Source organism: Notamacropus eugenii, chromosome 2, assembly GCF_028372415.1.
Source record: "Notamacropus eugenii isolate mMacEug1 chromosome 2, mMacEug1.pri_v2, whole genome shotgun sequence".
NCBI lineage: Eukaryota > Metazoa > Chordata > Mammalia > Diprotodontia > Macropodidae > Notamacropus > Notamacropus eugenii.
In genome coordinates, this window is record NC_092873.1 from 39,060,040 (window position 1) to 39,087,904 (window position 27,865).

At 44.1% G+C, this 27,865-nt stretch overlaps 1 protein-coding gene across 6 annotated transcripts in view; it reads left to right on the plus strand.

Annotated features, from left to right (window-relative positions):
• The first annotated feature begins 543 nt into the window (after window positions 1-543).
• Window positions 544-27,865, plus strand: part of RPH3AL (rabphilin 3A like (without C2 domains)) — a 169,552-nt gene continuing 142,230 nt past the window's right edge. For 3 of the 6 annotated variants that reach the window (XM_072639912.1, XM_072639907.1, XM_072639911.1), the window contains exon 1: window positions 547-951. The gene's annotated coding sequence lies outside the window, so the exon portion shown is untranslated. Of the gene's footprint in view, window positions 952-1,045; window positions 1,234-27,865 lie in introns of those variants that run through there. The other 3 variants (XM_072639913.1, XM_072639908.1, XM_072639910.1) reach the window with 3 other exon arrangements.

Genomic DNA, 27,865 nt, shown 5'->3' on the forward strand with positions numbered 1-27,865 from the left:
GAGCAGAGAGCGCAGAGTGGACGCTATGTTCTTCATCTGCTCTTCCCATGGTTTTGATTTCTTTGATAGGTCTCTACATTTTGAGGGCTTTTTATTTCATGTAGTTTGCAATTGATCGTTTTCGCTTTTGCTGTGATCGTTCCCTTATTGTTCGACCCCCGAAAGGTATGGAAGTCCTGAAGGTGAAAAAGGCAGCTCTGGAACGGTAGGTGCTTTAGCACAGAGGATGGAGAGGTGGCTTTGCAGTCTGAGAAGCTCGGTTCAAATCCCGTCTGCCACGCTGTGTGACTTTGGCCAGGTCACTGCTAGCCTCAGTTTCTTTCTTTGTAAAACGAGGCGGTTTCTAAGGTCCCTCCCCCGGTCTGTGACTTCCCTCTAGACCCCGCCCCGCCCAGCGGCAGGTGGAGGAGAGTCACCTGCTGGGTCTCACAGGCCGGACACATTTTCATGATTCCTGGGAGGAGCTTGGGCCGGCAGGGCGGCCAGTGATTGGTGAGAAGCCCGGTGATGTCACGGGGGGGCGGAGCAGACGTGGAGACCCGCTAGTTCCCCTCTCTCCTCGGCCCCCATCCCACCCCCGGGAGAAGCGTGGCCCCAGCCCGCGCCCCTGCCGCCCCCGGGGCTGCCCCCGTCCTGTCTCCCCCGAGCCCTGGGGTGGCCGGACCGCGGCGGGCCGCGAGCTTGAGCTTGGGAGCGAGCTGCCCTTCAGCTCCCCGCAGAGAAGTCCAGGCCTTTGTTTGGCTCCAGCTTTCCAGTGCCCTGCTGCCTGCCACATGTTTACTCAAGGGCTGAGTAATTGAAATGGTCTGGAGCACCTCGTGTTGCCCCTGACGACACAGTCAGGAGAGAGGGTTCCGGCTGCGGGAGGCCGGGGAGGGCTCTGCTCCCCCGCTCCCACATCTTCCCAGGGCCCCTCCACACCTAGATCCTTGCCCCTCCCCTGGATACCCGGTAGGTATAGCCGAGGCTCTCTTTCCCCCGGGCAGCCTTCCTTGTGCCCGGTTTGGGAAGGTGGGGGGCAGGGGGCGGGTGGCAGCAATCACTCCGAATCGAACAGGTGCTTTTCCGGCGAATGACTTTATCCTTCCCAGAAGAGGGTGGCCTTGGGTGCCCATTTGTGCCTGCCAGGCGAGCAGAGCGGGACTTTGGCTGAGCGTTTATTTAGAGGTTGTTTTTCCTGGTTCTCCAGCCTAGTCTGGCACCAACTGGGGAAACGTGCCGCAGGAGTCGGGAGTGAGTTCTGACTTTTCCATTGGATTTTGCGTGGGGAGAGGATGGGGCACTTTGGCGGCCCCAGGAGATACCGGCAGCCACCTGTGGCTAGTTATTGATTGGGGGCAGGGGAGGGGAATCAGGAGAAGGACTGGGCCGGCCCGTTGTGCCGCGGAGGGAAGCCACAGGCAGCCACCACCAAGCAAAATGTGAGACTCCTTCCTCTCTGGGGAAATGGGGAAGGGGAGGATATCCTATCCAAGCTACCCTGTTGCTACAGCCCCTGCCCATGGCCACTTCCTCCCCAGCCCCCAAACCTAGCATCATGGCCAGCCCATGGGTCTGCCTGGCCAGCTCCCAGCCAGCTCGTCTGAGGATCTGGGGCAGCCTGGTGCAAGGCACAGGCACACTGAGTTAACTGGAGAGAAAGGGGTGGGCCGATGCCCAGTTTCTGGGATGGTAGCAGGTAGTTGGAGTTGGGTTGAGGAATCAAGTGGAAAGAGGGCTGTTTTGGGAGTCAGAGGACCTTGATTCGAATCCCAATCCTGCCATTTATTAGCTGTGTGACCTTGGCCAAGTCACTTTACTTTATCCTTCTGAGCCTGTTTCTTCATCTGTAAAGGGTGTGTGTGTTGGATTAGATGGTCTTGAACTTCTTTTCAGCTCAAAGACTCTCATTTCAAAGTGGAAGTAGTACCTGGGTCTTGAATTCCAGGGAGCTGGGGAGCATTCAGAAGGAGGTGACTAAGATTTTAAAAGCCTAGAGACCATGTCATATTAGAATTGACTGAAGGAAATGGGATGTTAAATCTGCAGAAAACTTAGGAGGGACATGACTACAAGAAGCATTAGCTTTGTTCTACTTGGCCCAGAGCACAGAGCAAGGAGCAAGACTCCTGATGTCCCTAAGTAGACTTGGCTTCCTTAGGAGGCAGGGGGCTTCTTCCTTACTGGGGGTCTTCAGTCTGAGGCTGGATGACTGCTTGGGAGGTAAAGGAGGAAGGGACCTTAATGGCCATCATATTAAACTTTCTTGTTTTACAGATGAGGAAACTGAGGCACAGAAAGGTTAAGTGCCATGGGTCACATAGCTAGTGTCTAGGGATGAATGTGAACTTTCTGTTTCCAAGTACAGCAGTCTGGTCCATTATGATTCTATTACTTAGCTTTCTCTAATGTTGTTAAGTTGTATATTGTAGAGGTGTTAATTTGTCTGGATGGCCACTGAAATCCTCCCAGCTCTGACATTCTGTGATCTTCTCTGGTTCCTTGAAGGGAAAGAGTGCCAGAAGGTGCCTTTAGTTCTCTGGATCATGCCATGGACCAGTGTGAGGCACTTGCCTCTTGGTCTGGGAGTAGGGGTTGGTGGCAGGGGCAGGACGATACAAAACTGATCTGAGTCCAGGCAAAAACTACCCAATAACTTGACTCCTGGTGATGCCACCCAGTCTATCCTTAGGTATCCTTAGTTATAATTGCCTGAGCCCATTCAGTTATGCAGAGGAAATGCTCTGGGTGGAGCTGATTTGAGAAAGGAAGCACTCTTTGTGTCTGAAAGCATAGTATTCTTCTCAGAAGGAAATGGGGAGATTAGATTCTTTCTTCCTGGGATTTGGCCCCAGCATAAATCTGTTCTGGCTGCATCTGATAAATGGACCTTGATGATTTTTTCAACAAAAACACCCACCTCCCATCTCCCTCCTCTTCTTTCTTGTCCTCCTCCCCATATATTCAGAGTGTGAGATAGGGAAAAGAGTGCTGGAGGAGATTCTGGTCCCAGTTTTCTTGATCGAACAAGTTTAAAACTACATTAAGACTTTGAGTTCTCACCTGTTTTTTCCAAGTGCTGACTGGTGTAAGGCACAGCATTAGGTGCTTTGGAACCCCAGAGCTAGAAGGGACCTTGGACATCATCTTGGCCTGTTCCTTCCTTTTACAGAGGAGGAAATTGAGACTTTAGGGAGGTCAGGAGATCTGCCCAAGACCACACAGGTAGATTTGAACCCAGGACTTCTTACTCCAAAGTAGGAATGTGTCATAGACCCCTTTGGCAATCTGGTGAAGCATGTGGATTCCTTCTCAGAAGAGTGTTTTTAAATACACGAAATTTGTAGGATTACAAAGGAAGCCAATTGTAATGAAACAAAGGTGTCAATTTTTTTCTCATCCAAGTTCATGGATCCCCTGGCATTCCAGGTTAAGATTCCCTGCTCTCTACTGGACCACACATCCTCCCACAAAAGACAAAATAAAAACAATTGCTTCCCTCAAAGAACTTGTTTTCTACTGTGAGACTATGACATGTCTACGCATAAGGAAATGTAAGTGTGTATGTGTGTGTGTGTGTGTGTGTGTGTGTGTGTGTGTGTGTGTGTATGATTCTATCAGTGTAGGGAACTGCAAGTATGAAAGGCTCCTCCTCTGATTCAGGCTGGCCACTTATCTGTAAGTTACATATAGTCTAAGAGTGTTTGGGGGCATTGAGAGGTTAAGTGCCCTGGCCATGGTCTCAGGGAGGTCGGACCTGAATCCAGGTCATTCCGACTTCCTGACTCTCTGTCCACTCAGGGACCACATCAGCCTCTTTCCAGATGTTTGCTAAATTGAATCTCATTGACTCTGCCCCATGTCACACAGTGAGTTACTGAATTCTGTTGACAGCAGTTGGCTGTCATATGGCAGTCATAGGTTAGCAAGGGCTTTCCATTCACTGTTGAATTTTGTCATCACTGAGTGATTTCCTGTGCAAGTTTTTGTGGGCTATCTGTAGCAATGTACTGGTAAATGTTTAACAACTTGGCTTTCTGGGAGGGGATACAGGGAGAAATGTCTGGGTGACCCACTTTTAAGTTTAATCTGCATTAATAATGGTTTTTTCCTATCACTTTCTTAAATCTAGACAACCAAAAAACCAGTAAGTCAAGCTATGATTTGTACATAACACTTGTCATTTTCCAAAGTATAAATGCTCACGCTGAAAATTTAATAACTGGCTCTACTGGACCCATTTGAGCTCGCTCCAGCACATGCGTGGCTGTGTAGAAATGCTTTCCCCCACCAAAACTAGTGGGTATGACCATTTATTATTCTTGGGGAGTGAGGCATTTTGGATAGGACCAGAGAGAACCATTTTTAACCATGTTTCTCCAGGGTCCATTTTGACTTTTGGTCTTCTCCATGGGCAGAGGTTTATCAGAGGTTGATAGAGGTGGAGGAGAGTCATCTAGTTTAACCTCTGCATTTTACAGAAGGGGAAACTGAGGCTTAGAGTGGCTTGCTGATAAGACAGCTGGGATTTGAATTCAGGTCCTCAGACTCCATATATAGTGCTTCATTGAATCAACCTCAGGGCAGGAGGAAAAGAAAGAGGGGTAACAGAGAAGAGTGAGGGAAATGGTGCTGTGGGTGTCTCAATACGGAGTGGCTCATGACAGAAATGCGGAAGGCCCAGGTTCAAATGTGACCCCAGACATAGCTTTTACAACCATCACCAATGCTTATTAATCACCTGCAGCATACTGTGTACTACATTAGATTTTTTTTTCCAGGAAGTACTTTTTATTTCCCTAAAGCAAGAATTCTTAATCAACCAGTCAACCAGTAAGCATTTATTAAACACTTACTTTGTGGCAGGCCCTGTTCTAAATGCCGGAGTCTGTGGAGGGATTTGTAGACAGATTTCAGGGGAATTCATGAACTTGGATCGGAAAAAAATTACGTTTTTATTTTCACTAACCTCGAACAGAAACTTAGCATTTCCTTCAGTTATTTAAAACATGATTCCGAGAAAGGGTCTATATGGGCCTTACCCATACTCTACCAGAGGAATCTGGGACACAAAGAAAGGGGAAGATCTGTTGCCTTGGCATCTCCCCCAGGGCTCAGAACACATGGGAGAAGTTTCCTTCTATGCCATCTCTCTGGGCAAAGTTGGCAGGGAAAGGCAGTGGGAAGTAGTTTACCTGAGTACGTGTTAGGAGACCCAGTGCCCTTGCGCCATCCTTTTTTTGGACATGGGTAAAAAGCACTTTCAAATTTGAGAGTTGTGTTACCCATATCCCCTATTCTGGTTGTCACATATGGCAAGGCTCAACCCAAAGGAATGAATCCCAAAAAGCAGAATTTCAGGCTTTAGTGTGGACAGAGATTTTTTTCTTTTTAATGTGCTGGGCCTATTTTGGTGTCCCTCAAAAGAATCCAAGAAGCAATTAGCTCCATGTTGGACCTATGCCATGAGGTCTTGGTGAACACTTAACTAAACAGTGATTCGTTTCCAGCTCTATCTCTCCCAGCACATCTGTTGCCGGTCACCTGACAACTTTCCAGTGTGACTTTGTCATCAGTAGCTGAGCAGCATTTATGAGCTCTCCCATGGAGAAAATTGAGGGGGAGGGGAAGGTTTGCTTGTTAGATAGAAGGAACCCATCATTTCATTTGGGATTAAGAAAAACCTCCACCCCCTGCCCCTAACTGGGCAAGTGGAAAGGAATGAATGTATTTATCTAAAGTTTATTACTGTTGCTCTAAGTCCTTTGACCAGCAGGAAAAGGAGACCCACAGTCCTCCTCGAAGGGTCCTCAATCACCTATGCCCCCTATAGATGGTGGAGAACTGAGGGATAATCACACCTCATCTTACACTTAGGGAAACTGAGGCCCAGAGAGGTTCATTCACTCAGTCAGTAAGCATTTGTTAAACATCTCGTATCTGCCAGGTGCCAAGGTTATGGAGACAAAAAGAAATAATTTCTGACCTCAGGGAACTTTCATGCTAATAAGGGAGACAACATGTACATATATATGTGTGTGTGTGTGTTTACATATGTTAAATGTTTTAAACACATATATGTATATATTTTTATGTAAACATATATACACAGGCTACCTATATAATAGATACAAGGTAACTTGAGAGGAGATATGTGTGTGTGTGTGTGTGTGTGTGTGTGTGTATATATATACACACACACACACACACACTCACACATAAATATGTAATGTGTATACATATATGCAGGATATGTACAAATTAGATACAAGGTAACCTGAGAGAGAGGGACAGGTGGGGGTTGGAAGGATCAGGTAAAGAAGGCCTGCAGAAAGGAGATATTGAACTGAATTTGGAAGGAAAACAGGGATTTTAAGAGTTAGAGGGATAGGGTTCTAGGCAAGTGGTACAGTGAGTGCAAAGTCTCAGAGATGGGAGATGAAGCAGCACTTGTGAAGAATAGGAAGGCAGCTGGTGTGAACTGACCTGACCATAGAGTCCTTGGAGAAGATAATAATACCGGAGAGCTATGCAGTGTATTAGCAGCAGAGCTGTGGTTACTGAGGGTCCAGTGACACAGATCAATTTAAGACTATTTGGCTTAAATGCAGTTTTATGGGACTATCAATTTATGTTTAAGTCCTTTTATTGTCTATTTGGAGGCAATGGGGGTTAAGTGACTTGTCCAGGGTCACATAATGTCTGAAGCTCAATTTGAATTCAGGTCCTCCTGATTCCAGGTCCAGTGTTGGATCCACTGAGCCACCTTGATGCCTTTTTAAATCCTTATTTTCAAGTCATATGTTCCATCTGCAATTAAACCCTCCACGTACAATTTTGTGCAGCTGAACATTTGGCCTGTGTTGGATTTTTTTCCCTCAAACATTAAATGTACAGAACACCAAAAAATTCAGGCGTATACTTCTTCCACCATGCCCCTTGTCCCAGCTTGAGAGTTCATTTGATTCATAGGATGCAGAAACAAATCTCAGATCTCCACTCCCTCAGTTTATAGTGAATGAAGCTGTGACGCAGAGATGACAAGCCAATTGCCTGAGGTTACGCTGATGGTAAGGGCAGTTTCAGGATTCGAATTCAGGGTATAAAAACACAGATCTAGAATTGGAAGGGACCACAGAGGCCATCCATGCTTCTCATTTTACAACTGAGGAAGCTGAGGTCCAGAGAAGTTAAGTTATTTGTCCAGGGTCACACATGTATCAAGAAATGAGGTCAACATCTTATCCTTTGTAATCTAGTATTCGAGCTGCTCACCCATGAGCTCGCCATGAAGCATTAGTGTGAAGAACACCCAAGTCCCTTTCTCCAGCTGAAACGTAAAGTCCAGGATGAGTTGGGTGACCTCTGGAATATGGCATAACATCTTAATTCTTCCCAAGCCAAGATAAACTGCCCTTTCTGAATGGTTAAGTGGGCTAATGTGAATCCTAAATTCTGTGAGTCCTCCTACCATGAAGCAGCCCAGCACTGGCTTTGTAGCTTAGATGGTAGCAAACTCCTTGGGGAAAAAAAGATAACCAGAAAATGTGCAAGCCAAGGTGGCTGGCTTCCTTTTGGATATCCTCTGAGATCGAACTTTGGCTTAATTTTTGTACCCTTTGCTTGGCTTCCCAATCTTAGTTCTGGCTGTCTGTTGGGTCCTTTTCCAGTTCCTTTACCTTTGGAGAGAATTCTGCACTTTGACTTTTATAACCTACATTTAAAACCTATGTTTGTTATGGTATTTACCCCTCCTATGGATGTTTCTAGTCTTTGATTTTATTTTGCCTAATTCTTCCACCCCATTTCCTTTGCCTGTGTGACCTTGAGTGAATCATTTTAACCTGAGTCATTTTCTTACCTGTAAAATGGGTACCTTCCCTACGGTATTGTGAGAATCAAATGAGATAATGAATTTCAAGCGCTTTACAAACCTTAAGTGCTAGATTAATGTGAGCTATTATTATTCTTGGCTTTGTGTGGGAACCATATTAAAGTAGCCCTTAATTCTTGCCATACAGTTAGAGATGTTCTATCTATTGAACTCCTCTAGGGGAATGTAAGCCTCTGGCGCTGTTTCATTTTTGTCATTGTAGCTCGAACTAGTGAAGTTCCTTCTATACAGAAGGTGCTTAATAAATGCAACGACCAAGATTTGTATGAGTTCCAGCAATGTTCTTAGAAACTAATTTAAATAACTTGATCAACCAGGTTGTTGGTCTAATATGGTTGTGAACTTGATGACCTTCGAGGTCACCTTTCAAGTCCTATTCCACTGAGAGGAAAGGTGTCAGTCTTTGCCAATTCTAATGGCATTCTTAATGATGAGAGTCCTAAGTTTTCTCTCATGTTTTTTATAGAATCTCTGATGACTGCCTTGAGGGACGAGGGGAGAAAAGAAGGGATGGATTAAGAGAAAGGAAGAGAATAGGAGGGGGAGAGAGAAAGAGTATGTGGGAAATAGATACAGACAAGGACATAGAGATAGAAAAAGAGAGAGGACTCTTACTCAGTGCCAGATACTGGGCTTAAGCAAGGGGACTCCGTGTATCAGCAAATAAGACAGTCCTTGGCCTCAAGGGCCTTACATTCTAATGATGGAAGATGATACAGAAAGGGGAGTGCTTCCTGCCAGTATGGTGGGAAGGGATGAGAAAGCAGAGGAGAAACAGACAGATGGATATGTTATAGTGTACTTACCCTGTCTAGGACTAGATTCTAAGTACCTTCAGGGCAGGAACTGTTTGCTTCTGATACTGATGCATCCTGGGTGCCTTGCACTTAATAGCTGCTTAGGTAATGTTTGTGGAAGGTGATTAAAGAAGGGAAGAGGTAAAGGAGAGAGTGTATGAAACCTTGACTCATCTATCATGCTTTGCATCACAAAGTGTCCTGTATCTGTAATCCTGTTTCATCCTCTTAACAGCCCTTTTCAGTAGACAGCCAGAGTCACAGTTAGGACCTGAACTCAGAGCAGATGCCCTTGAAGGGATCAAAGGACAATCTTCAGTGGTCAGAGAGGGAGTGATCAGGACCCCAGAGTCCAGCCTCACACCCCAGTGGTCTGGAGGACAATCCCAGACCTTCCAGTTCCCACAGAAGAAGACTAAGAGGGGTGGGGAGTTAAAGGGGCAACCAGCCAAAGGCGCTGACCCTGCACATTGTAGATTGAGCTCAGGGAGAGGCAAATTACCATATTTAATAATTACGATATCCTAGCTAACACTTATATAATGCTTTAATATTTGCAAAATACTATTCACATATTATCTCATTTGGTACAAAAACTCCTTTCTGCTGCCGTCATCCCAATCCCTAGGATGAAGACCCAAAGGGAGCTTCCTTCACCTTCCCTGTCCCCCTCCTGCTACTGTCTTCAGTTGACTAGCAATAGACACTTTAAAAAGAAGCAATCTATACAGAATAGACATGTTTGATTTCACATACAAACCCTTTGTCTGTTCTTTGTATGTGGAAATGTCTGTTTGCTGATGTGACTCAAGTTTATATTTAAAAAGAAAGACAATTGGGACCGCATGGGAAGTTACTACCTTTCTCTACATATATTGTCTTAGATGCTTTCAAATTGTTTCAAATAGGTTTGCCTCACCAGGAGACTATAAGCACCTTGAGGACAGGGATGGCTTTGTTTACTTCTGTTGCATCCCCCATCTGGTTGGATGCCCAGCAGGTATTCATGAAATCCAAATTGGCTGCTGTGTTGGTGACTCTTTACTCTTCTTCCCCTCCTCCTTTTCCCTTCCAATTTTCCTCCCTTTTAATTTCTCTCCTTCCTCTTCCCTCCCCTCCCCCTTCTCCCATCTTATCTCCTCTCTCCTTCCTTCTCCCTTCTTCTCCCCTTTCCTCCTCCTTTCCTCCCCTCCCTGTCTCACATCTCCTCTTCCCTCCTTCCTTCTCCCCTCTAGTCCATTCTCCCAACCAGATATAAAATAAGACAGAGGACTTTGAGCCACAGGCCTGGAGCTGGCAGCCCTGTTTGATCTTTCTGAAATTTGCTTATCCTGCCCATCCTTCTGAGTAACCCACCACCTGGCAAACCGACACACAAGGACCCCTCCCCCTGACCCTTCCCTGCTCCCTGCTGTGCTGGTGTCCTTGGTTGGCTCTGAAACCTCTTAGCAATTCGAATAGGCCCAGAGCTGCTGATGGCTGGTTCCTCCCTGGGACACCAGGTTGGAATTTCGATGTGGTTTCCCTCCTCTCTTTCTGACACACACACGCACATGCACACACACATGCACATACACACACACACACACACACATCCCTCCACCTCCTAACCAGCTGGGAAATCCCTGCTTGTTAGGAAGTCAGAGTGGCTGCCAGACAGATCAGGTGAGTGTGCGGGTGTGTGTGTGGATGAGGAGAGGAGTGGGGAGATCAGGAGAGAACATGGCAGCTGGTGCTGGGACTCTGTATTTAACCTTGGAATTATAGGAGAGGAGCGGGCTGCCGTCTGTTTGTGTTTCCACTAATGTGTGAGGACAGCTGGCCCACAAATAGAAGGAAAATCAGCTGTAGGGGCTTGATCAGCTCACTCTATCTAAGCAGACAGCTGGGGCCATGCTTATACCTGAGTAAAGGCACCTCCCCACCTTCTGTGAGGGATGAGAGAATGGGGTGTGATAGAGCCTGAGAAGAGTTTCTACTTTGGGTTGCTCTTGTAAAAAGGTTTATTGATGGTTAAAAAAATGCCAAACAAAACCAAACATTGCTGACTTTTGGCAATAACTTTCCTCGACCTGCCAATAGAACTAGTAACAAAGAATTCTAGTGAAACAAAGCAAATAGATACATTGACCAGATCTGCCAGTGTATGCCTCATTCTGCACCCAGAGTCTCTCACCTTCTCTGCAATCACTATTGGTCATTGTGCTGATTTGAATTCTGTGTTGCTTTCCTTTAGGTTACTGTATTCACTTTGTATTTTGCTCTGTTTGTTCTTGCTTCTCTCTGTATCAGTTCACGCAAATCTTCCCAGGTTTTCCTCTGTTCCCTGTGATCGTCACAGAACTGCAAGATTCCATTACATTCGTGCACTCCACTTTACTCAGTTATATCAGTGGGTACCCTCCTCCTCACCCCTTTGATTACAGGTCCTTGCTATTACAAGAAATGTTTCTCTAAGTATTGGGGAGGATATGGGATCTTTCCCTCTGCATTTGTCCTTCTTGGGGAAGATATCCAACAATTGTTATCACCCACTGAGTGAAAGAGCATAGATGATTAAGTCATTTTTCTAATCTGCCAATTAAAAAGCATTTATTAAGTGCCTACTGTATGCTAGGTCTGTATGAGGTGTTGGTGAGAGCTCCATATTGTTTTCCCATATGTCCAATGCCATCCAACTTATGGTACCCAGTTGTAGATGACTGACATTTCATATTTTTTAATTAATGCTCAAATGGGCTCCCAATACTCTAGTCTATCCATAAGCTCGTCCATGTAGGCCCTCCCTCCATCCTGTATGAGTCTTGTCCATATCATCTGGTTAATGTTTCTCAAGCCTGCAAGTTCTGGACCTTCGTCCTTTTTATTCCTCTGACCTGATATTTCCTCACCTATAAAATAATAATAGTAATTCTTATCGTATGGCATTTTAAGATTTGCAGAGGTGTTCTGCAACACAACTGTGAGATAAATAGTGCTGGTAGTATCTTCATTTTTAGAGATGAGGAATTAAAACTTTGAGAAATTCAGTGATTTAGGTAGAGAAAGCATTTCCTATGGACTCTATATGGTACTAAATCTGGGGATATAAAAGACAAGTAGAAAGAAAGACAGTTCCTACCCTCAGGGAGCCTACTTTCTAATGGGGAAAGGGAGCTGAAAGGGAGGATGAGGAGGCCCACGAGGTGGTAGAGAAGCCCCTGAGGTGTCTTGAGCTGAGCCTGGTTTGGAGTAGGCGTGGCTGGCTTCAGTGGGTCACCTAGGAGTACATGACCACTTGGGGGGCTGAGGTAGGGTTGGAACCTAATTCTTGCTCTGGGCTGTTCCTCCTGAGATGAGGAGGTTGGGCTAGACTCTTTTTTTCCTCATTAAATCAACTATATAATTATAGGATGGGCTGAGGAGGAGAAGGTGTAACTATAGAAAAGAAAGACCTGGCGATATTAGTGGACTCAGGCTCAAAAAGATCAGACTGAGGCTTCCAGCAGTGGAGAGTGGAAGCCACAAGAGTTTATTCAACCTTAAGCTAGTCTTCTGTATTAATATCATGTCTAGAGATGGGAGCTTATGGATGATGTTCTGGTCCTGGTCCAATCACCTGTGGAGTGTTGCATCACATTCTAGGCACCTCATTTTAGGAGGGACTTTGATGATGTGGAACAAACCCTATTCCCAACCATCTTCCTAAAGTATAAGTTTGACTCTGTGACGCTTCTGCTTAAGAATTTTCTATTTCCTATTGCCTTTAGGATATAATAGAAGTTGGGCATTTAAAACCCTTCATAGCGTGACCTTTCAGATTTATTTCACTTTTGTTGCCTTCCTTAACTCTCCATTCTAGCCAGACTCAGCATCATATCTCCTCTTTAAGATACTTTCTCCTTATCTCTTCTAGAAATCTTAGTTTCCTTTTAAGGTTCAACCTCAATACTCCTTCTTCCAGGAAGCCTTTCCTGATTCCCTTGAGCATTAGTATTCTTTCTCCTCAAATTTTATATTATATTTAATTTTTGGTTTAAATTTTGGTTTTTAAATTTTGGTCCATTTCTCCCTATAGAATTTAAGGTCCATGAGCAACTGTTTTTAATTTTGTTTCTGGGACTCCACTGTTTAGAACATTGTCTTGCACATAGTAAAGCCTTGATAATTGTTTGTTGAATTGGATTCAGATCATTGGAGTTGACTTTCACAGAAGGGTGACCAGAATGGAGAGGGAATTGAAAACCATATTGAAGGAGGACCCGTTGAGGGAACTGAGGATGTTTATTCTAGGAGAGAGGACTTAGCTGGCCATGTTTACTGCCTTCAGATAAGTGAATTAGCTTCCTCACCAGGGATCCAACAGATCTGTATGGCCTGGAAGATGGGAGTGGCGGAAGGAGGTGGAAGTTTTGTGGAGGCATATTTATTATATTTTATTTAATTTTTTTGGTTTTTCTAATTCTTTTCTTTTTTTTTAATTAAGAAGCACTCATTTTCTTTCTCATTCTTCTCCCTTCCCTGTTGAAACAAAGCCTTTGTGACAAATATAAAAGGCCAAGCAAAGCAAATTTTCACATTGTCCATGTCTGAAGAGCATAGGTCTTGTTCTTCATTTTGAGACCATCATGTCTCTGATTCTTGGTGGGTCATCGTACTGATCAGAATCTTTCAAAGCTGTTTGTCTTGACAGTGACATTATCTTATAAATTATTCTCCTAGACATCTGTAATTGAGATTCATGGCTACACATACAATCCTCTCTTTCTGTCCCATTCCCTATATTGAAATGTTGATGTTGGTAAACTTCATAATGCAAACATTAAAAATAAAATAGTAAAAAAAAACCAAACCAGAATGAAGCCCATAGGGAAATACTCCCTAGCAGTTGAACGATTACCTGGATGTGGTGAAGTGGATTCTGGCCAAGGACATTATGGGTGCGATTCATGATGGGGATAAATATTGGACTCCCTTCCACCTCAAAGACTTTGTAGCATTTCTTTGTCCTGTTTTCCCCTTTGCCAGATGGAGAAGAGTACTGTCCCCATTCAGGGTCTGCTCTGAAGCTTGACTGGCTAAGGGAAGTCACTTATACTCTTGGTGCCAGGCACATAGTATTCACTTAATAAATGCTTATTGATTGATTGATTGGTTGGTTAGAGATTGTCGACTTCCCTCAGTTGCATGTATTGTAGAGTATGACTAGTTTGGAGTTTTGAATTTGCCCCTACTATGTTTGTTAAGCACCTACTATGTGCTAGGCACAATGCTGAGCACTGTGGATACAAAGAAAGGCAAAAAAGGCAAAAAACCCCAAAACAACACCAACAGACATCCTACCCCTCAAATTAAAAAGCCAGTCCAGGAGCTTACAAAATGGAAGAGGCAACAGGCAAACAGCCATGTGCAAACAAGCTAAAGACAGGATAAATTGGAGATAATCAAGAGGAGGAATGCACTAGCATTTTGGGAATTTGGGAAAGGATTCCTGTAGAAAGTGGGATTTTAGCTGAGATTTGAAGGAAGCCGGAAGATGGAAATGAGGAGGGAGGCATGGAAGACAGCCAGGGAAAATGCATGGAAGTGGGAGATAAGTGTTTTCTTTGATTTTTTTTTAATTTACTTTGTTTTTAATTTATGGAATGAAACAAACATTTCCATAAAAAAGCATAATAAAAATGATATTTGCATACGGAACTGCAAATGTATTATGGACACTTTGCTATTCCTTTAATAAAGAGTGTCTTATTTAAGGAAAAGTAAGGAGGTCAGTGACACTGGGTTCCTTAGTGTGGGGGGGGCTGGGGGTGGATGGGTAAAATGTAAGAAGACTGGGAAGTTTCTCAGGAATAACTGGAACCAGAGTCAACTCAGATGTGATGACATTAAACCAACTGCAAGTTCGTTTCCTATGAAAGTAATACCCACATGGGGTACCAACCTCCTCTTTGTGTTGGTGCTTGAAGTGATTGGAGGAGAAGAAAAGAGTGGGGCATGAGGCTGGGTTCATTTAGAAGTTCTGTTCCTGTGTTCCAAGTAATAGCTGTGTGACCCTGGACAAATGAGTTAAACTCTACCAGCCTCAGTTTCCTCATCTGTAAAAGGAAGGGGTTATTTTTGCTGACCTCCAAAATCTCTTCTAGCACCAATGACCAAGGTCAAGTTTTAAGAAACTGAGCCTGGTTGTGGTCTCATCTTTTCTCCCCCACCCCTTGCTCAAATACTTGGACCAGGAAGGACTTCTCCGTGGCTCCTCAGACTTTTTGGACTCTGGCAGATCATTAGGGTTTCTCAGCTGGTGTTTCATTCCCTTGATGGAAGGGGCAATAATAGAGGATATTGTGATTTCGCCTTATCTCCCTGTTCTCATCATGTTTTCCTTGTCTTAGTAACCGAGTGGATGCTGGTTCCCGTTGCCAGGGGTTCCCTAGGACAGCAGTGTTGACTGTGCAGAGTCTGAGGATTTATAGCCTGGGTTTGCCTTGGATGATGGGCCTGAGAGTCCAGGGTAGATTGAATCTGAGTCTCACAGGGGAGAGTTCTTTGAGGGTGGGGGTGAATATCTTTGCTTGTTTTTATATTCCCCCTCCCACCCTCTTTCTCTCCCCCTCAACTCCGAATTTTTCCTTCCAATCCTACCCTTCCTCTCAGGCTTTGACAAATAAACAGAACTTTACCCACCATGGTCTCCTACATAATCCAGTCTGGTAGTGTGGGACGGTCCAAGGCCTCTTGGCCAAAATATATGCATGTGTCACCTTGGCCAAGTCTCTCTAGGTCTCAGTCTTTTTGTAAAATGAGATAGGTGGGGAAGTGGGCGGGGGGGCCAGATGTTGGATGAAATGACGTTTGAAGTCTCTTCTGGCTTTAAATATATAATCCTATAATCTAAGATAAAGACAGCTAGGTGGCGCCATATTGCACAGAGCTCCAGACCTATAGTCAGGAAAACTCATTTTCCTGAGTTCAAATGTGACCTCAGACACTTAGTAGCTGTGTGATTCTAAGTAAGCTATTTCATCCTGTCAGCCTCAGTTTCCTCATTTGTAAAATGAGCTGGAGAAGGAAATGGCAAACCACTGTAGTATTTTTGCCAAGAAAACCCCAAAGGGGGTCATGAAGAGTCAGACGTGACTGAACAACAAACGATCTAAGATCAATGGTTTTGGGTCCAAGTGTCTTTATACCCCTGGCTGTATTCACATAACTTTATAAAATAATTGATTTAGAGCTGACAGAGTCCTTAGTTATCACCTACTTCCTCCTCATCTACACCCACTTCCTCATTTGGAAGCTGCTAGGTGGTATAGGGAGGTGAGCACTGGAACTGGATTCAGGAAGATCTGAGTTCAGATCCAGCCTCAGACATTCCCTCGCTCCCTGGACAAGTCACTGACCCTCTCTTAGGTTCAGGTTCCTCCCTTGCAAATTGGAGATAAAAACGACACCTCTCTGACAGCATTGTTGTCATGGTTACTGAGTTATGGTGTAGATAAAATGAGATAATACTTGTAAAAGTGCTTTGCAAACCCCAAAGCACCATATTAATGCTAGCCATTATAATTCAGTCAAGTCAGCAAACATTTACCAAGTACCTACTATGTGCCAGTCACTGTGCTAAGCTATGGGGAGTCAAAGAAAGGCAAAAGACAGTCCCTGTCCTCCACGGGTGTCTCTTTTAATAGAGGGTGACCAGCATGCAAAGCTGTGTCCAGACAGGGTCCAGCCAGGACTGGGGAAGGGCAGTCTCAGAGGGAAAACACTTCAATGAAGGACTGGGAAAGGCTTCTTACAGAAGGTTAGGCTTTAGATAGGAAGCCAAGAAGTCTTGATGAGGAGAGAGGATTCTGGGTATGAGGTCAGCAGGTAAAACTGGCCCCAGGACAGGGGGATGGAGTCTTGTGTGAGGAACAGCAAGGAGGCCAGTGCCACCGATGAATATATAGGTTATTAGGAGACTGGAGAGGTAGAAAGAGCTTCAAAGGACAAATGGCAATGTCGTATTTGATCCTGGAGGTAATCGAAAGCCACTGGAATTTACTAATGGGGGTGACGTGGTCTGGTTTTGTGTGTTAGGAAGATCAGCTCGACTGCTGATTGTGAGTGGAGGATGGTCTGGGTGGTAATGATAATGATGACTCATGAAGGAGACCAAGCTCTGGAGAGGCCAGTGACTGCCCAAGGTCATAGGGTCATAGAGATAGACCTCAGAAACCCTTGAGCCCAGCTCTAAAACTATAATGCTGAAGTTGGTAATAAAGCATTTTGACCTTGTGCTTCCTCCCAACCCTTCAAGGTTTTAAAATACTTTTTTTTCTTACTCTGGGTTTACAACAATAATTTTTGGATGGTACAATCCTAAAGGTGGAAGGAGGCAGTAGAGGTCACCCAGGCCAGCTCCCTCATTTTACAGATGAGAAAACCAAAGCGGGGAAGGGGAGGGCATTAAAGGACTTGGATGGGCTCCACACAATGAGTAAGTGTCAGAGCTGGGATTTGAATCCAGGTTCTTCCATGCCCACTCAGCCATCTTCTCTTTTTTCTGACCTTTGACCCATCTGTTATGGGCTATCTGCTGCCTCTCTCAGGAGAGGGTAGGTCAGAGAACTGGACATGCCTGTGGTCATTAACTCTGGGAAGAGGTTTGGGTGCGAGAGGAGAGGGGTGAGAAGTGGTTAAGTCAGAGGTTTGGAGATGATCTGAGGGCTTCATCTGCCTGTTAATCATCTGTCTGGATGCAGGGACAGTTTCCCCAAGTATGTCATTTAATAGCTACAGCCCTGGAGGCTCAGGGTAAGGCATCCTAGAGCATCAGCTGATGAGAAAACCTGGGGACTGGACTCTGGCTTGCATGTGTCACTGCTCCAGCCCAGTATTCACTTTCATGTACGTCCAGCCCTCAAAAAACCCATGTGGTTGTTATTTCATGTTTAGAGTTTCTGCTCAGGGGCCCTCCTGTCCTCTGCTGCTCTCCTCGAGTTCAGTCAGCACCTGCTGTCTCTGATGGAAATGACACAGCCAGCCCAGTCAGTCAGAGGTGCTTGTGGGAAGTGCTTTTCCTGACATTCAAGGCTCCTCCAGCCTTCCCAGATTGATCTCCTCTTTCTCCCTTTATCTTTACCTCCCAGCAGAAGTGGACCACTCATTCTTCCCCATTATTGTCCTCCTCCATCCCATCTCTGTGCCTTTGTTCAGACTGCGCCCAATACCGGGAATGGAAGGGCTTCCGCCTTTCCCCCTCCCTTTCTTCCTTCCTCTCGAAGCCTTCTTTCTGCCCAGCTCCCTCTAAGCCTTCCTCTGTAAATGTGATTTGCATCTCCTTTGTTGTTCTTGGTTCTTTGTCATTTTCATTGTCTGGAAATTGAAGTCCAGCCTTCTTGGGTTTACATTCTACTGGGAGGGATAACGTTGCCTATTTATTTCTTCAGATTAGTCTTTATCTTATTTCTTCCTTGTATTCTCCATAGTTCTCAAAATAGGTGCTTAATATTTGTTGAATTAAGTTGAAGAGAGAGACATTGGTGGTGCTTTGCCCATTTGGGACCAATAAGTAAACCACAGGCTGGGATTAGGGGTGAGGTCTATGACCAAATGACTAACACTTTCCTTTGTGAGAAGATAATTGATCAATTCAATCCAATAAGCATTTATTGGGCAGCTGGTGGATAGAGCGCCAGATCTGGAATCTGGAAGATTCTTCTTTGTGGGTTCAAATCCAGTCTCAGACACTTACTAGCTGTGTGACCTTGGGCATGTCACTTAACCCTGTTGGCTTTAGTTTCCTCATCAGTAAAATAAGCTGGAGAAAGAAATGGCAAACCACTCCAGCATCTTTGTCAAGAAAAGCTCAAAATGGAGTCACGAAGAGTTGAACATAACTGAAAACAATTGAACAACCAGTAAGGCCATGTAGCTAGTATGTGTCAGAGATAGGTCCTCAAACTCCAAAGCCTGTGACTGCTGTATCAGACTGTCTCTCAAATCAAGCAGCTTAGTTTAAAAAAAGTAAAAGGCTCACAAAACCATTGGATAAGACTCAACATGTCTTCTATGACTTCCCATGCACCCTCTCTTCTGATCTGATTTGCTCAACATCCCAGTCCACTGGTGGAAGAATAGGTCACCTGTGAAATTGGCTTTATAATCATTTCAGAAAGTAAAGTAAAGGTCAAAAGACAAGAGAGAACAGCACTGAGGAGGAAAAATCACTAACTCCCTTTTTCCCCTTTTTAGTTCCCAATAGGCAGTGAGAGTAGGTATATGCCTTAATGCTTGTGAACAGAATAGGATAAACGGGGCATCCATTGGTGGGCTTTGGATAGTGATGTCCATTCATGGTTCATGGATCTCTGGAAGTATAGAATGGTTTTTTTGATTGTTTGTTTGTTTTGCTAAGAATGGATCTGAAACTGCTTTAAGAGTCTAAAGTTTCAGAAGGAAAATTAAGATGCATTATTACTATTAAACCTATGCCAAGGTGGTCACTGTACCAGGTCTTTTTGCTTAATTGTTGTGTGGGATACAGTGACCCTTACTCAAATTAAACTCAGAGGCTTCTCAAGGTACAAGGCAAGAAGGAATTTATTACAATCTCATGAGAAGGGGCACTTCCCATGAGACCATGTCAGCAATGGAGTGCACCTGAGCGGAACGGAGTACAACATTAGATAGTCCCTAACATGGAAGCCCGCTAGCCTCTCTTCCTGTTGGCTGGACATCCAGGCCTACAGTTGGACCACGGGAATCTACCCCAGAAACAAAGAACATGGAAAGGATCGTTGCTCATCCATGAGGGTTTTCTTTACCAAATATGGAACTTAAGAGAAGAGTTCTGATGTGGTACAAGGGGGTGGTGAAGGGGAGAGTACCCCAGGTTGTGTGACCAGACCTTTGGTGGTTCCCCTCCATTCTGGAGCATTTTATTTGCCTAAGGGGGATACTTAGTTATTTTAGTTTTGGCTAGAAGGTGAGGGTTTTGGGGAATTCATGCCTGAGGGGTCTTCACTTAACCTGATTTCACTTGTTTTATTATTAAAAGAAAGTTCAGTTTGTAGGGAGTGGTGGAAGGTGTTTCCTCTCCCCCAGTTGATCGTGATGTAAAGCAGAAAGCATCAATAAAACATTAAAGTAAAAGCTTGAAAAAGCCAAGATTCCCATTGCATACTAGGCCATCTCTGGTTGTCCTGATCCGTATCTGGCCATTGGACCCAGATGGCTCCAGAGGAGAAAGTGAGACTGATGACTTTGCACACTCCTCCCTCACTTAAATCCAATTCACTTCTATGTCCTGGCATCACCCCCCTGATGTCATGGTACTTTTTGAGAACAAAAGACAAACAGCAGGTGAAATAAAGGAAAGGAAGAAGGAAAGAGAAAGAGAAGAAAGGAAAGAAAGAAACCACTGATAACTTCAATCAAGTGACAAGGATGTGTTGGAACCAGCTCCCATGATTCCTAAGCCAATTGATAATTTTTCATCAAGTTGGTTGTTAAATATTTACCAGCAAAAGGGTTGAGGGGTGAGAGGGAGAGGAAGACAAGTGAAGATGGTTCTTTGAGGGTGAGTTTTACCAGTGAGAGGGAGGAGAGATTTAGAACAGTAGCTTAGGGATCAAGGGGAGGTTTTATAAGTGTAATGCTTCCTCCCAGTCCACTTCTGCACCTCCCACTTGCACTGGCAGATTGTGTTCTCAGAAGGGTGACTACTGCTCTTCCCTTAGGATCCTGTTCAAGTAATCTTGTAGTCTGGGGTATTTTAATGTTGTTACCATGAGCCCCCATGTAGGATGCGCAAATTTGGATTAACCATCCCAAATGTTCACACAGATTATCTGTGCCCAATTTGTGGTAGAGCATTCCGAGCTCATATTGGTCTGATCAGCCACAGTTGGACACGCTGAAACTTCACTTTATCATGGTGATGTCATTTTGGTCGTCTTTGAGAATGAAGGACAACAACCAACCAACCACCATGAGCCCCCACCACTGTGCTTCCCATTGACTATCAGACCTAATTAGCTTTTAGAAAGATAGAGCAAGGACAGTTGTTGCAAAAACAGTCCCCTCAAACTGGAAGGACACTCTCTCCTTTGCGTATACAAGTTCTGTGGGAAAAATGAGTTTAAACTTATAGTAACACTGTAGTGAGGCACATGGATAGAGAACATGTGGCAGATGGGTAACTCGGAAAGTTATTGGTTAGTAAGTGCTTTTCTTTTTTCATGGAGACCTCCTGAAGTTCCCTTAGGTGTCACTGTCCACCAGGCTCCAAGAATCAGTGTATCTGTAGGGTCCATAGCTACTATTTTTCTCTCTCATAAGGGGCCATGATCCCTAAAGCTGCTGCCAACCTTTGTCTGGCTGTTTTTATACATCTGTCTTCAGGTGCTTCCTCTCTCACCATCTCCTGCTATGGATATCATTGTTAGATTGTCTAACATATCAAAGTCCATAAGGTAATAATCTTGTCTATGGTAGAGGAATAGAGCAGAGAGAAACCCCTCTCCTCGTCTCCTTGGCAGTTCCTTTTCAGGGTCCTTTACCACTCAACCGACAGGTTCAGAAAAAATTTTCTGTTTTTATCAAGGTATGTCTGAATCTGTCAATTACAAGATTTTTTTTTTGTGATATCATCTGTCTTTATTCAATGATCAAAGCACTTTACTGATCAAATAAATTGAAATTGATTAAAGAATTGTTCACATTTAGTTGATACTTTTGACTGAATGATTTAATGGAGCTGTCTGGGCCTTCTGTGGTTACAGTAGTTACTTGAGGATAGGGAGATCAAAACATTTTTGTAGGTAGTAGGAGAAAGGATTAGTAGATAGGGAGAGACTGTAGATGGGAAACAGAGAGAATGATTAATGGGACAGTCTCCTGAAGGAGATGGGAAGGCATGCCTAAGGATTGGCCTTGGCAAGGAGAAGGACCCCTCTCTTCCTCAGAGACTGGAGCCAAGGAGGACAGGACAGGTTGAAATGATAGGTTGAGCTCATGGTAGATGGCCTGGATTTTCTCAATAAAGCAGGAAGCCAAGATATCTGTTGAGAGAAGAAATAAACCGAAGTGCTTGAGGTAGAGGGGAGATTTGGAAGAGCTGTGATATGGCAGCTGCTCAGTCAAAGATGAACTCAAAGATGGTTCTGAAGCATTAAGGGGCTTGATTAAATTTGTCACCATTTTCTGATTTCATTCAGCAGGTCGGTTATAGGAGCTGGAAAGGTGGATGATGGACTGAGGATAGTGCTTTGTTGAATATGTCAACTGTAGACTCGAGACCATGGTGAGAGGAAAGAAGGGTTAGAACTGTGTGATGGACTGAGAGGACATGGAGGCTTAGAGGCACCTGGTAAGGATGAAGATCCTGAAGTGTGGAAGAGATAGGATAAGTGGAAGGATCAGAGAGAACTTAAAATTTCATTGTCTTGGAGATGTGTGTGTGTGTGTGTGTGTGTGTGTGTGTGTGTGTGTGTGTGTGTGTGTGTGTGTGTGTGTGAGAGAGAGATCACTTCTTACTTATATAGACTGGAAGGAGAGGTCAGAGGAGTACAGGTTGATAGAGAATCATAGATCTAGAGCTGAAGAAACCTCAGAAGTCATCTTATCCAAACCTTTATCTTACAGATGAGAAAACTGAGACCCAGCAGTCTGGTGACTTGCCAAAGGTCAAAGAATAGTGTCAGTATTGGGATTTATTTGAACCCATATTCTCTGACTCTAGAATCAATGCCCTTGTGGGGACTTGTGGGACAGCTCTGCAGAGACACTCCATGCCATGCCTTACTGCCTGAGGATGGGAATGGCCTTCTCTAGGGTCATGGGGCTTCTTACTGGAAGGGACCTTAGAGAAGGTCTAGTCCTGAGGTGTTCAACTCCAGGCTGCCTCCGGCAAAACTCCAAAAGTATTATCAAAATCAGATTAAAATGTAACTAGGAAATATTTAACAAAATAAATAAAAATACAGTACAACGCAAATAACGTAATTAGTGGTTTTCTAAGGCACTATGCGGCTGCAGGGATCTGTTGTTATTTGAGTTTGGAGAAGTGACGCTTCTAGGGTCACAAAACTATTAAGCATTAGAAGGATTTGGGTCCAAATCCCTGGAATCCTGTAGTTAGCATTACAAGGATGCATAGAAGTCATCTGGGCCAAACTCTCATTTTACAGATGAGGAACCTGAGAGGAGTTCAAGTGACTTGCCAAGTCATGTAAGTAGTAAATGGCAGAGCTGGGATTTGAACTCGATTCCCAGGACTTCAAATTCAGCATTCTCTTCCTGCTGTGCCTTTCTGTCAATAATAATGGGGAAATCAGGGTGCCTGTAGGAGAATAGCCATGGGGATAAAGCTGGAAAGGTCAAGTGGACCCAGATTGGGGCAGCAGCAAGGAGAGGGTCCCAGTCTTAGCAGTGAAATGGCCAGACCAGAGGCAGTGGGAGTAGCAGATGAAGCTGGGGACGAGAAAGTCGGAGCATCCGTCAGCTCCCAAATGGGACAGGTGGCTCTATTTTGTCAGCCAGAACATTTGGCAAAGACCGGCAAAGTTCCTTGGCATCCCCTGCAGCGGCTGCTCCTGGCCTTCCCCTGCCTCCCATCTCTCCACCATCTGTCCAGGAGCTGTTCCTAGATGCCAGAGAACAGCTGTGATGTTTCTTAAGACAGGCTCATCCAAGTGGACTTGGGTGTTAACTGGAGTCAGAGGTCAGCACTCCGAGGCCATTCTGGGGCCTGGCTTCAACCCAGTCCAAGTGGCTCAATGGACTCAAACCTCCCTCCTCCCCACCCCCCGACCAGACCAATCCACATCTGTCTGGCTTTCCATCATGGGATTTCCCTGCTCTTCCTCTCTAGATGTCACACAGTGACACAGTTGCCTTCCCATTCCCTTCCCCCTTCCCTCAGGCCTCCTCCATTTTTTTCTTCACTGCATTGTGGAAATGTCAGAAGGATAGTGGGTGTATTGCCAAAAATCGTCTTCTTTGGAGCCCAATCCTTTCCCTTCTGGTGATTGCCTTGGTGACTCATTTTTGCCAAATAGCATTTGGAGTTATCAGAAAGTTAGCATTTTTGATTGGTTTAGTACCCTGTCTCTGCCATTTAAACAACCTCTTTAGGTCTCAGTTTCCTTAACAGTAAAATGAAAGGGGTGGATGACTTTCAGTTTCTCCTCTTCACTTTCCTCTTCTGAAAATAGTGGACCTACACTAGATGACTCCTAAGATTCCTTCTATCATCAGCTCCATGATCTGATCAGCGTGTGGGGGTAGAGTTTTGTTTTGGTTTTTATTCTGTGGAGGAGTACAAGGGTCAGTTGCCTGGTGATGTCAGAGGACTAGCTTATTTGAGATGCTAGCATATGAGCAGTGAGGCAGAAGGAATTCACACAAGAGACTGGGTTCAATCCCCAGCTCTGCCCCAAAGATTACAAGATCCTAAGTGGATGATATATTTCATCCCTTGGGTTCTCATTTACTTTTCTTTAGAATGAGGGGTTTGATTCCTCTCCCCTCTCAGCAGACAGAGGTGGGAGACTGAGAGGGCAGAGTCAGATGAAGTCACCGTATCAGTTAATTTTACTGAACAATTTTCTTTGTCACAAGGGAAGGCTCAATTCTGGCACAAGTGGGTGCCATTCATTGGCATCACATGGGCAGACATCCCAAAATGACAGCGATATAAGAAGTATCAATAAAGCTTATTTTAAAAAATAAAAATTAAGTGAGCTATTTGGCCTGGATAGCATTTGAGAGAGGTGGTGTGGTACAAACAAGGAGTATGGAATCAGAGGATCTGAGTTCGAATCTGTGCTCTTGACCAAACTTGAGCCAGCTTCTTCAAAGGCTACATGACGTGTAAGGTCCATTTCCCATCTGAATTCTGTGATCCTGGGATTCTGCTGACTCAGCTTTCAGCTCTAGGGATATAAACATAAAAGGAAAATTCCTGCCTTCAGGGAGCTTATAATCTTTTTTTGATGAAGCAACTTATACATAGAAAGTTAAATATAAAACCCATTCTAAATAGTGAGGGGGGGAGAAATGTGGTAAAACAGGAATTTCTAACCTTTTTATACCCTGGACTCTTTTGGCAGACAATCCAGTGAAATCTATGGACCTCTTCTCAGAATAATGTTTTAAAATAAATAAAATGAAATACATGGAATCACAAAGTAATCCAATTCTATTGAAATACAATTATTAAAACATTAAAAAACTGAGTTTACAAATTGTAGGCTAAGAACTCTTACTTTGCTGGTATTCAGCAGCATCCAAGGGGGAACCGAGAAGGAAGATGGAGGGTAATCCAAGGTCAGGGTTTACAAAAGAATGAGTGGCGATGGGCCAAGGGCCCAAGGGATTCCAGCAGAGAGGACAGCATGGAGATGAGCTGATTAACTCCAGCTAGGTCTCATAGTTGTGAATAATGAATCCTTTGAAGAGGTCACTTGTATTTAGAATTCAAACTATTGGAGGTTATAATTATGTAAAACATGGTCACTGGTTTTCGTCCAGTGGAATTAGTGTGGATTTTAATAATAGGATCACTTGGGGAGATTTCTTATTGGCGTTCATTGGGACTTCTCTGTAGAAGTCAAGATTACGAACAGAGGAAATTGAGCCCAGAATAGGATGATGGACTGGGAAAACAGGGGCAGGTGGAGTAACCTGAGATTGGCATGAGGGTAGAATCCAAGAGTCCCAGAACTTCAGAGACTTTGTTGGCTATCTAGTCCAACCCACACTTGAAAAGAATTCCCACGGTCACATGACAAGTAGCTGTCCTGCCTGTTTGAAGACCTCCAAGGATAGGGAACTCACCCCCTTGTTAGTAGCCCATTCCCCTTGAAAACAGCTCTAATTGTTAAGTAGTCTTTCCTAACATCAGGCCTAACTCTTTTTCTCGGTGACTTCTACCCATGGCTCCTGTTCTACCCTTTGAGGTCAAGCAGAACATGGCCAATTAAGCCTTTCTCTACACAACAGCCTTTCAGATACTTAAACAGGATAACCATATGTCTTCTGAGTTTTCTCCGGGCTGAACATCTCCAGTTCCTTCAAGTGATCTTCCTGTGATATGGACTCAAGGCCCTTAACCATCATGGCGGCTTTCCATCTTCTCAATGCCCTTCTTAAATTCATGCTCTGCACTAGAAACCAGATTAATCTGACCAGGGTAGAGCATAGAATGCATCGCTCCCTCCTTATTCTTGAGATGCTTTACCTTTGAATGGAGCCCAAGGTCACCTTAGCTTTTTGGCTGCCATATACAGGTATTTTTTCAGACAAATTACTGTCTAATCAAGTCTCTTCCAATCTTGCATTTGGGAATTTGAGTTTTTGAACCCTAATGTAAGACTTTACATTTGTCTCTATGCTTTTCATCTTATTGGATTCAACTCTAGTCTAGCCTGAGAAAATCTTTTTGGATTCTGAATCTGTCACTCAGTGTTAGCCCTTCCTCCCAGCCATTGTATCTGCTGTGATTTGGTAACACACACCAGAGAGGTCTTTATCTAAGCTCACTGGTAAAAAAATGAAAAACATCCCAGAATGGAGCGCAGATCTCTGAGGACATTCCGTTGAAGAACACCTGCCAAGTTGACATTGAACTATCAGTGACTCTTCTTTGAGTCTTATCTTTCAACCATTTCTGTAAGAATCAGAGCATAACATTACGTAATCTGCATCCTCTCTGTCTTTTCCACAATAGAATAAATAGAATAAACCTTTATCAAATGTTTTGCCAAAATCTAGGTTATCTATTTCTGTAGCATTCCCTTCCCTTCCCAATCACAAGCAGAAATAAAGCAATGTTCTTGATGAAGCCATGGTGATGCATTGGGATGGGTGCTCTCTTTTTCTAATGGCTCATCGGCCATCTCTTTAATGGCTCATTCTAGAATTTTCCCACGAACTGAGGTCAGCTCACTGGCGTACAAATCACACACTGTTCTCTTCTCCTCCCTCCTTTTGTTAGAATGTCTTCATTTCTATTTTTTGAATTTAATTTTCAGTTCCAAATTCTTTCCCTTCCACCCACTGAGAAGGCAAGAAGAACAAAATCCCTTAGAAATATGTAGTCATGCAAAACAAATTCTTGGATTAGCCATGCCTCTTCCCCCCAGAAAAAGGAAGGAAGGAAGAAAGAAAGAAAGAGAAAGAAAATGCTAGTCTTCTTTATCTATCAGTTCTCTATCTGGAAGTGGATAGTGAGTCCTTTGGAACTGTAGCGGTCACTGTTTAGATCAGAATTTCTCAGTCTTCCCCAGTTGATTATCTCCACAATTTTGTTGTTTTCCTTCTATCTTGTATCAGGGTCTTCTGAGGGGAACCAAGCTTCTTTGGTTATAAGAAGACAGAAGGCAGGTGAGAGGAAGAGATATAACAAAAGAAAGCGGGGAGGACAGAGCAGGATGCAGGAAGGGAGAGGCTGAGATTTCAGCATCCTAGCTGCAGACTTGGAAGAGATCTCAAGGGCCACCTAGTCCCACTCCATCATTTTACAGATGAAGGAAATGAGGTCCAGGAAAGTGAAAGGTCTTGGTCAAAGTCACACTGCTATCAAGTGTCAGAGGTGGTTTTTGAATGCATTTTGTTTTTCAATTGTGTTCAACTCTCTGTGTCCCCATTTGTAATTTTCTTGGCAAAGATACAGGAGTGATTTGCCATTTCCTTCTCCAGCTCATTTGACAGATGAGGAAACTGAGGTAAACAGAGTTAAATGACTTGCCCAGGGTCATACAGCTAGTACACATCTGAGGCTGGATTTGAACTCAGAAAGGTTTTATGATCTATTTTCTGGGATCCAAGTTACTCATTACGGTTCCTCAGAATTTAGTTTCCTGTTGTTTTTTCCCCCACTTACCCCCTTCCCAGGGTTTAACTAAATTAATGAGCCTTTCTTCTACCCTGCTGTCTGTCACTTGGCTGGGACTCCCCCCACTCAGTAGTGACAAAGAAGTACAATTAGGTGGAGTAGATCCACCATTAATGATAACCGATAGTACACGATTCATTCTACAGTTATAGAAATTCCTCACCTTGGTCATTAATTACACCCTGGAGAGGAAAAAGCTTATAGCACCATTCCTTAGGGAAAGCACAGTCAGTCCTCTCCTTGTCCAGAGCTCCTATGTCCTTCAGAGTTGTTTTCCTCTCTGTAACTGTGGTTGTAGCTTAATTAAAGCCCTCCTCATTTTGTTTATTTTGA